Below are 11,326 nucleotides of genomic sequence, written 5' to 3' on the forward strand. Positions count from 1 at the left end.
AAAAGCAATATTTAACTAGGTCTGGCACTATTAGTAAACATTTCCAAGATAAAAAGACCATTGAACTGAATTTTAAATTGGACAAATGTGGAAGATACACAATTTGGAAAGAACAACAGGAGAAAAATACAGGGTAAACGACTAAGCTAGGGAAATGCAAACAGACTGATACAACTAAAAAATAAGGAACTGTAACAGGGAAGTCATGAGGCTGCATATGTAATCAGGGATCAAGTTTGTATATTATTCTATGGCATTCTTAAATTTTCTTCTGAAGATAATGGTAAACACCTGAAAAGCTTAGAAGAGGGAGAACAGTGTGATAGATTTATATTTCAGTAAAAATTATTTCAGACGAAATGTAGAATAAATAAGAAGGAAGCCTTTGTGGTATCCTTATGTTCTGATTGAAAATACCTAGATCTTTTAGCTTTAATCAGCCCTAATGATCTCTAGGCCTTCAGTACAGATGTACTACTGGACCTTACTCTCTTGCTTTTATGGTTTGGATTTATTACCTTATAGATCACAATTTCCTCTTGTTCAAGATTGTATCCATTACATTCTGATATTTCAGGAGGCTGAGTAGGGGTCTAAACTATTCTTATTTTTATTATTAAACAAAAGATAATTTTTCTTTTATTTTTTATTATTGTCAGATTTATTTTTTATAGTATATCAATTAATTTTCAGTATGTGTCTTTTTTTTTTTTTACAATTTTCAATAATCTTTAATGTAACACACATTCATTATATATGAGCCCTCAAAAGAGAAACTTGCATTGTCCAGAATCTTAAGTGCTACACAATGATGGCTTTGGGATATGTGATCTATCCTGGAGAATGTGTTTGAGAAGAATGTGTAATCTTCTGCTTTTGGTGAAATGTTCAGGCATGTTGATTAGGTCCCTTTGCTATATAGTGTTCAAGTCCTCCAATTATGTATTGGTCTATCTGGATAATCTGGGAACACTGGCTCCTAATCACTCACCTGCCTGCCTGCCTGATCACCCCTAACCACCTCTGCCTGCCTGCCTGATGTCCCTAACTGCTCCCCTGCTGATCTGATCACCCCTAACTACTCTCCCCTGCCAGCCTGATCACCCCTAACTGCTCTGCCTGCCTGCCTGATTACCCCTCACTGCCTCTGACTCAGCCCCTGCCACCATGGCTTTGTCCGGAAGGACATCCAGTCTAATTAGCATATTATCCTTTTATTAGTATAGATATCTTCTTAGTGAAGTGACACTTTATTTTGATATGATATCTTACATTGTCTCTTTTGACAGTTTTGACTTAAAGTGTTTAAGTAAACCACTCCTGTACTTTTTGGTTATTATTTACAAGGAATATCTTTTTCAAAGTGAGTCTTTGTTTCTTTTTTGGTTTTTTTTTGAAAGACTGTTTTGGTGATTACAGTTTTCTTGATTGCATTTTCTTGTTTGTTTGCTTTTTAGCACTTTGATTTTATTACCCACCTCCATTCTGGCCTGCCAGAATTCTTCTGACAAATCCACTGATGGTTTACTGGGAGCTTTTTTTGTATAATTCTTTTATTTTCCTGCTTTCAAAATTATGTCTTTGTTTTTGACAATTTGATTGTAATGTGTCTCAGTTTGGATTTCTTTGATTTCTTCCTACTCCACTGGGCTTCTTGAATCTGAATGTACATTTTCTTCCCCCTAAGAATGTTTTAGGCAATTATTTCTTCAAAAAAGCTTTCTGTCCTTTCTCTCTTCTTCTGGGATTCCTGATGTTGGGCTTTTTGGGCTTTCTTAATGCTTTATCTTTCTTTGGCTCTTCTGACTCAATATTTTCAAATGATCTTTTTTCATGTTTTCTGATTCTTTTTTCTGCTTAATCAAATCTGTCATCGAGCCCCTCTGGTGAATTTTTCAATGCAGTTATTTTATCCTCCAGCTCCACAATCTATTTTATTGTGTTTTATAATTTTAATTTCTTTGTTAAAATTCTCATTTTGTATATAGTTTGTTTTTTTTTAGCTTGTTGATAATATTTGTGATGATTGTTTTGAATTCTCTTCTGGTCATTCATATGCCTCCATTTTCTCAGGATTGGTTTCTGGAGAAATGTTGTGTTCCTTTGTGCAATATTTCTCTGCTCCTTTGTGTGCCTTGCAATTTTCTGTTAGGATCCACGCATATGATAAAACAACAACTAGCTTTCTCAATCTTTATAGACTGACCTCATACAGAAAAAGTTCTTCACCAATCAAATCAGCTAGAGGGTCTGGGGGCCTCACAAACATTTTCAGTGAGTGAATCTTTCCCAGACATGTGCATATAAATTCACAATTAAAGAGGCTTGATTGTGTTTTTTTTCAGGATCTTGTTATTCCATTCTTTGATGTCTGTGCATAGTACTGTAGGTTCTCTGGACTGGTGCAAAACTCCCTTTTGTTCTCAGCATCTTTCATGCTCCTAGAATTTACTGGGCCCTGTCACTGCTCTGAGTCAGGCAAGACAGAAACTAGTTCCTCAAACAGGCCAACCAAAAACAGTCAGTTTTGAACACATGCACCAAATCTCTTTCTCTCTCTCTCTCTTTCTCTCTCTCTCTCTCTCTCTCTCTCTTTTTTTTTTCCCCCCACAGGGAGAACCCAGGAATTGATGGTTTTTCTCCCACTTGTTCCATACTGAGCTGGAGATGAGTCTTTGGCAAGTGAGTGCATGCTGGTATAACCATCACTTTTGTTCTCAGTAGCCCCCACCCTGGCACCCTTTACTGTCAGCATGAGATTCAGACAAGACAGAAACCAGTTCTTTGGGCAGCCCTTCAAAATGTCTGGACATTGCACATATGTTCCAGTCTTCTCTTTCCTTCTCCAGTGTGAAGCCAGAAGCTAAGTGTTTTCTCCCAATCACATTACACTGAGCTAGGAAAAGAAAACTATGACTAGTGAGTACCACAAAGTTTTCTACCATTTTATTGTGGCTGGTTTGGCATTTTCCTGAGGTGCAAGAGACTCAGCTGGTTTCTGGATTTCTCAGAAAGAGCATTGGTCCAGGTATTGCTGTTTAGTTGCTATCTCCATGGAGATAAGAAGGATCTGGGACTTCATATTTTGCCATTTGCTGACATCCCCTCAGCATTTCTTTTTGACATTTTCTCAAAATTATCCACAAATAATTATTAAATATTACTTGTTTTTGTTTGTCTTTTATTGTTTCTAATGTTGATATTAATTTTGAAACATTATTTCTTTTTTTTAATATGTTTGATTGATTTTATAGAGAGAAAGGGAGAGAGATAGAGAGTTAGAAACATCGATGAGAGAGAAACATTGATGAGAGAGAAACATTGATCAACTGCCTCCTGCACAACCCCCATTGGGGATCGAGCCTTCAAGGAAGGTACATGCCCTTGACTGGAATCGAACACAGGACACTTCAGTCCACAGGCCGATGCTCTATCCACTAAACCAAACCAGTGAGGGTGAAACATTATTTCTTTACATCTTTCTTATCTCATCCTACTTACTTGTTTTTCTTGTTCACCAATAAATTTGTTAAGTACCCCACACACATACAACATACAGTTTTATTGATGTGCAGTAAACTAGATAAGATAATAAACATAACCATTACCCCAAAACTTTCCTAATGTCCCTTTCTACCCTCATACTCTCCCTATACTCCCTCCCTTCTTTCAACCCTAGGCAATTGCTGATGTATTTTTTTTTTCTCATTATAGATTAGCTTTCTTTTTCTACAATTTTATATAAATAACTAGAGGCCCGGTGCATGAAATTCATGCACTGGGTGTGGGGGGGTGTCCCTCAGCCCAGCCTGCACCTGATTCAACCTGGATCGGGCCTAAACAGGCAGTCGGACATCCCTCTCACAATCCAGGACTGCTGGCTCCCAACTGCTTACCTGCCTGCCTTCCTGATTGCCCCTATCCACTTCTGCCTGCCAGCCTGATCACCCCTAACCACTCCCCTGCCAACCTGATTGATGCCTAACTGCTCCCCTGCCAGCCTGGTTGCCCCTAACTGCCATCCCTGCAGGCCTGGTCCCCCACAACTGCCCTTCCCTGCAGGCCTGGTCACCCCAAACTTCCCTCCTCTAAGGGCCTGGTCACCCCTAACTTCCCTCCCCTGCAGGTTTGATTGCCCCCAACTGCCATCCCTTGCAGGCCTAGTCCCTCCCAACTGCCCTCCCCTGCTGGCCATCTTGTGGTGGCCATCTTGTGTCCACATGGGGTCAGGATCTTTGACCACACGGGAGCAGCCATCTTGTGTGTTGGAGTGATGGTCAATCTGCATATTACTCTTTTATTAGATAGGATAGAGCAGTGGTCAGCAAACTGCGGTTAGCAAGCCTCATGTGTCTCTTTGGCCCCTTGAGTTTGTGGCTCGCGAGCCGCGGTTTGCCAACCACTGCTTTAGGACAATGATTTGGGTGATACCTTAGAGCAGTGGTTGGCAAACCACGGCTCGCGAGCCACAAACTCAAGGGGCCAAAGAGATGCATGTGTCTTGCGAGTTGCAGTTTGCCGACCACTTGGATAGAGGCCTGATGCATGGGTGGGGGCCAGCTGGTTTGCCCTGAAGGGTGTCCCAGATCAGGGTGGGGGTTCCCTTGGGGCATGAGGCAGCCTGGGGGAGGGGTCTGTGGTGGTTTGCAGGCTGGCCACGCCCCCAGGTGACCCAAGCAGAGGCCCTGGTATCTGGGATTTATTTATCTTCTACAATTGAAACTTTGTATCCTGGAGCAGAGCCAAGCCTTCTGCTTGTTCCGTCGTGGCAGCCATTTCTGTTGGGATTTATTTATCTTCTATAATTGAAACTTTGTAGCCTTGAGTGGAGGCCTGGCCTGGCCAGGGTGTTCGGAAAGCTTGGCTTCCTCCATTGCCAGGGAAACCCAAGCCTCCCTCCTTCTCTCTCTGTGTCTGCAGCCATCTTGGTTGGGTTAATTTGCATACTCGCTCCTGATTGGCTGGTGGGCGTGGCTTTGTGGGTGAAACGGAATGATGGTTAATTTGCATATTACTCTTTTATTAGCTAGGATTCATACAACATGTACACCCTTCAGACTTTTTTTGTAATTTTTGCTTTTTCCCCCTCAACATACTTATTCATTTGTGTTTTTATTTGAATTGACCTCTCATTTCTTTCTTTCTTTTTTTATTGATTTTTTTATAGAGGGGAAGGGAGAGGGATAGAAAGCTAGAAACATCGATGAGAGAGAAACATCGACCAGCTGCCTCCTGCACACCCCCCACCGGGGCCGCGCCCGCAACCAATGTACATGCCCTTGACCGGAATCGAACCTGGGACCCTTCAGTCCACAGACTGACGCTCTATCCACCGAGCCAAACCGGTTTCGGCTCTCATTTCTTTTTATTACTGAGTAATATTGTTTTGTATTGTATAGATATACAATGATTTATTTATCCAGTCACTCCTTGAAATGTATTTGAATTGGATCTTGTATTTCACTACTGTAAATAAAGCTGCTATAAATACTCATATAAAGATTGTGTGAACATATATTTTCTCTTGAGCAAATACCTAGGAATAAACTTCATGGGTATATATTCGGTGTTTGTTTAACTTTTTCATAAATTGCCAATTATTCTCCAGCGTAGTGGCATCATTTTACATTCTTAACAGCATGTGTGAAACCTCAAGTTGTTACAGTTGACAATATTTGCTATACTCAATCTTTTAAATTTTAAACATTCTAATAAATGTGTATTATTTCATTGTGATTTGTTTTTCTCTGTCTTCCTTACTTGCTTGTTTTCCATTTCATTTCCCATGTGATCTTTATTATTTTCTTATATATTTTTTTCCTTTGCTTTCAGTCTCTAATTTCATAATTTGTTTTTCTAGTTTTTTAAGATGGAAGCTATGTGTTTTTTTTATTTTATTTTGATCATGTTTTCTAATATACAATTTAATTCTATGACTTTTTTTTTTTACTAACTTATTGTTTTAGCTGCCTCCTACAAATTTTTATGTTGTACTTCAATTTTCATCTAGTTTCAAAGACTTTTAAAATTTTGCTTTTGATTTCACCTTTAACCCACTGATTATTTAGAATTATGTTTAGTTTCCAAGTATTTGGGGTTTCTCAATATTGTTTATTTTCCTGTTATTGATATCTACTTTAATTGCATTATAACTAGAGAACATACTTTGTATGGCTGGAATTCTTTTAAATCTATTGAAAAAGTTTTTACAATGCAGAATATGGTATATCTTTGTAAATACCCCATATGCACTTGTAAAGGATGTATATTCTGTTGCTGTTTGTGTATGAAATATTTAATGAATATGTTAGGCAAAATTGATAATGTCATTCAAGTATCTATGTATTTTTAATTTTTATCTCTAGTTGTACTGTTCATTATGAGATGAAATTATTGAAACCTCTAACTATATTTGAGATTTTGTCTACAATAGGATTTCTCCTTGCAGTCCTACCAATTTTTGCTTCAGTCACTTTAACACTCTTCTATGAGGCACATACACAGGATGGCTATATCTATGAATTGACCCCTTTATCATTATAAAATGATCCTCTTTCTCTCTTATTAGAGACTGTTTTGAAGTCTCCTTAATGTAATATTAATATATTTACTCTAGCTCTCTTTGATCAATGTTAGCATGATCTCTTTTTCCTGTCTTATACCTTTATTTGTGTTTTTATACTTAACTGACACTTTTTAGCAGCATATGGGTCTTTATTTTAAACCAATCTGGTAATTTCATACAGAATTCTATTATGTACTGATCAGTGCACTCATCTGAGTAAATACCCAAGGTGGGTTCCAAGGGGGAATGAGGGGGGACAGGGGTCAAGAAGATTAGTAGGACCAGTGCCCAGAACTCAGACAATGCCAAAATCAGCAGCTATAATCACCACCCAGATTCCAAGATTCCCAGATTCAAACTATTATATTTCAGAGATCACCATGTTGAGTAGAAAGGTCTTACCTTACCAGAAGAAAAAAGAAAATCCTACATTAATATAATTCTGGTTTCACCCAGCAAACCTAGAAGACTTGAGAGTGTCAAATGGTTTCCACCTAACTTAGTGTGTCAAAAAAGAGTTCAAATATATTTACAGGAATATAAAAATATCCAGCACCCAACAAGGTAAAATTCATTTATGACATAAAATCAGAAATTACCAGAAAAGTAAAGAATCAGGAAAAGACAATTCATAATAATGATAAAAGTAATCAATATAGAGTAACTGACCCATAAGTGATAACATTGGTAGTATTAATAGGAAAGAACATTAAGAGCTATATCTATATTCCATATGTTCAGGAAGCTTCAAGAGAGCTATGTAGATATTTGGAATTCCTCCTTTGTGCAGCTCTCTGTTTCTTGTTTGTTTTGTTTTTCTGCTCTTCTGTCCTGTGTGCTCCATCATCCTTGGCTTCCCAGACTCCAAGCTCCACCTCCTTAACCAAGGGAGACTGTGAGCTCTGCATAGGTTTCCCATCCTGAAGTCCTCCTTGAAACTTTCTTCACATAATATAAGTTGGGGTCAATGTAAGGCTCAATTAATGTTTCCCTATCTCAGAAAACATGGTTCTTCATTGCCTGATGTCCAATGACTTTAGTGTCATTATTTTATGTAGTTGCTTAGTGTTTTAGTTATTTCCATGTGTTATTTACAAATATATGTTTTACTTCAAAGAATCTATTTGGATTATATGGAAACTCAAAGAATAATTCTTAAATTATCTTCTGATTCATATCATAATTAATTTTTAAATTATGCTTCATCTTAGCATTTTGAATTGATGTTCTGTCTTTCCAATTGAAAAGTATTTCCATAAGTCAGTGTTTTCTGTTTGACTCTCCCTTAAAAAAAAAAAAAGCCTAATAAAGACTGGTATTGGTTCATATATGTAGTCAGTTTATTTCATTTTTTCTCATGGTATACATGAGGCTCTTTCATCAAGGCAAACTGTATGTATTCGTCTTTGTATTTAAACCATCTTTGTGCGAGGGATATCCTATGAATATGTCTTGTCTATTTCTTAGTGCCATTGTCTATTACTTCAAGGAGGAATCTACACTTCCCTAACAGGTTTCAATGTTATTGAGGTAGAGCAGCCAAATAGAGTTCAATGAAGATTCTCTACATATCTCCATGAGTGCCTTTATCCTACTGATTTTAGGAGGCACTGTGTAATGAAAGGATATTGTGTAAGGGTAAGGAAGAGTATGCAGTCTCTTCAGCTTTATATCTAGAAGAGATTTACATTGCACCTTTCACAGACTTCAGAGCTGATACAGGAATTTCTAAATCATTAAGATTTAAACCTGAATTTTAATGTGAGGGTTGGATATACCAGAACACATCCCCACCTTTCCTAACAACTTTTTAAAAATTTTAATGACTAATTATATGAAACTTAAAACTTCATAGGAAAACATGTACAGAACTTTTTATTTATTTTTTATTTTTGAGAAGGCCTGTGAATATATTTGTTCAAAGTTATAAAAAATGGCATTCAGTTCTATCCCAGAGTATTTACTGGTGGATGATGGATACAGACAGTTGTAAGGCTGTACAGTGGGAGCAGTGGATAGGGCGTTGGTATGGTAGTAAGACCTGGCTGAGGGCAGGGATGAAAGACAGTTGCCGCCACCCAAGTCCTCTGCTCCTCTGTCCATTAAGTCAGTGGCAAACATAAACGGAGACAACAGGAATACAGAGGCCAGCATCTCCCTGCCCGTACAGTCAAGGAGACAGCTGCCCAGTGCAGGTTGGTTCATCTCCCTCCTTGGCCCCTGCTGTGGCACTCAGGCAATTCTAAAATGAACCACAATCCACTGAAGCCAACCACTCCAGTGAGACAACAAGTCTCATGGGTGAAAAAACTCTTTAAATAATGTTCCTTCCAGGCAGGAGTCAGAATATGATGCGTTTCCCATCTGCTGGGTTCTGCTCCATGTGACAGTGGGGACACTTCAACTTACCTCCGTTAATGAGCTTGTTGAGTGCATCTCGGGAGATAACATGGCCACAAATGAGCTTGATGGGAGGGTTGGAATCTGACGTTTGCTGGCGAAGGATGGGGCAGGCGAACACTGAGTGGTACCAGCACTTCATGCCTAGTTCAATCTCAATCGGTAACTCGTCCTTGTGACTCCAGACCCCTGTGCACTGCCTCTGCTCAATCACAGCTTTGATGTTCATCAGCACAGGCAGTGCCACGCAGCCAGAGGCAAAGCTGACACTGAGGGGCGACTCCACAGAAAGCCCCAGCAGGGAACAAGCATCTTTGGTAAATATCTCACAGATCTCAGCCCAGTGGCTGGTGTCCAGGAGGTGGCAGTAGGGCGACTTCTCCAAGCCCAGCCACAGGTATACCAGGCTGCCCATCATCACCTGGATCTCCTGCTGGTGCAGCCCAGCAAAGGGCTGGAAGTGCCTGGCATAGCTGAGGGCCTCCAACTGCTTGTCAGGGCCACCAGCCAGGAAGTGAATAAAGTACAGTCAGTGCAGCTTGACTCCAGCGAGCTGTTAAGCTCAAGCAGACGCTGCCTGTGGGAGATGGCCTATTCCAACTCTGGTCCCAAGTCATGTTTGTGCAGAGCTTCCAGTATTCGATTCAACCCCAGGAAAGGCTGCTTGAAATCCAAGTCCATGTTCAGTGTAGATTCCTGGCACAGCTCCTCATCCACGCTGAGCATGCCCTGCTGGTACAGGTGCTCCACGATGGCCATCTGCGGGATCTGCTGCTGCTTCTCCTGGGAGTCTCACACTGCATCGGAGACTACACTGCAAACCTCAGAGTCCAAGTTCCTGTCAATGGCTTTGCCCACTTGGGAGACACTGCTGTGAATGTCCTTGTGGTCCGAAGCCAGTTTCTGCACGGTGTCTTTGATCTTCCGGCAACACTGGGACATCACCATGGAGAGGATGTCTGAGAGAGGGGTCCCCTGGAGAGCTGCACTGGCCAGCTCAGCCCGAAGCTGTCCTATGTAATGCAGCAGCTCCTCCAGGCTCTGCTCGCAGTGCTGCCCGTAGGTAAGAAACTTCTGTAGGACCTTGTCCACCTCTCTCTCCATGCTCTCACCCTGCTCCATGGTGGCCTCTGCCTGCTGCTGCAGCCTGGACCCTGGCTTTTGGCCTATTTCTTATTATATAAGCTAAGGAAAGAAAATTACATATAGAAATCAAAATACATGTACCATAACTAAACATTAAGTTTCAATAATAAAAAGGTAAAGTTATGGGGAAAATCAATGATATTTTGAGAGAGTATAATAAGCAGTTGAAGAATATTAACTTCCAGGCAAATCAGAACTAAGAAGTCATTCTATTTTTACTTACACACAACAAAAGCTCTTTTTGGCAGAAGTGAGGTTATTGAGGTGACATGAACCAAGAGTACACTTGCTTGATCAAGAGAGGTAGGTAAAAGATATTGAACAAAACATTACTCTTTGGCCAATGGATGGCTATTTCAATGGTATCATAAATAATGAATACTTTGTCCATTAATCTAAACCTCCTCACATGATGATCTTCTTAAACTACAGGGTGGCAATAATTTTTTTGTCCAAAAACAGGATCTCTTGTGAGTAAAAGTAACACTAATAAAAGTTTCACCAGACAGAAGAAAAAACCGGATCTTTTGTGAGCAAATCAGTGTATGATCACTATACTAAAATTCTACTTTAACTTGGATTTTTCCTACTCAATTTATCAGATAAATTGCAAACTCTCCTGCATTCTTTTCAGGGCTCTCCATAATCTGGCTCCACTTCACTTATCTATTACTCTACTGCTGTCAGACACTCATGGAAAAGAAGGATTAACATGAGCTTTGCGGTGTGGCTAGCCTAGTAATGAATCATAGCAGTCTTCTACTTCAGCCAAGATCCCAGGAACTGTGTCAGGCTGTTATCTTCAATGTGAGGATAATGATAGATCGCTTTCTGGGCTCCCACCAGCTTGTGATTTAGGATACATTTTTATTCTACCAAGCCAGAGGAAAAGAAAGGTGAGATCTTCTCTTCCTGGGTTGAGACAGTTGATGTAATCTGGGCATGATCTTGAGCAATGACTGAGAGGAATATTCCATATAGAAAGTAGAGTTTAGCTCACTGTATTGGAGGCAGTGACACCCATATATAAACATTGTAATGGAGTAGGTAAATGTGGGTTACATGGGAAAACTTTAGCTAGGACAAAACAGATGCCTTAAGAACACTCATTGTTCACAAACAGGTTTACAATCAGAGGAGTAGATTTTAATTACGAGTGCAGTGAGACAACTGGCAAACACATCGTTAACTTTGGCTCTGACAATATAGAAACTA

At 39.8% G+C, this 11,326-nt stretch overlaps 1 pseudogene; it reads right to left on the reverse strand.

The window, feature by feature from the left end:
- Nucleotides 1–8,863: 8,863 nt before the first annotated feature.
- Nucleotides 8,864–10,103, reverse strand: LOC103300578 (E3 ubiquitin-protein transferase RMND5B-like; annotated as a pseudogene).
- Between the last annotated feature and the right edge of the window lie 1,223 nt (nt 10,104–11,326).

This window comes from Eptesicus fuscus, chromosome 16 (assembly GCF_027574615.1).
Source record: "Eptesicus fuscus isolate TK198812 chromosome 16, DD_ASM_mEF_20220401, whole genome shotgun sequence".
Taxonomy (NCBI): Eukaryota; Metazoa; Chordata; class Mammalia; order Chiroptera; family Vespertilionidae; genus Eptesicus; species Eptesicus fuscus.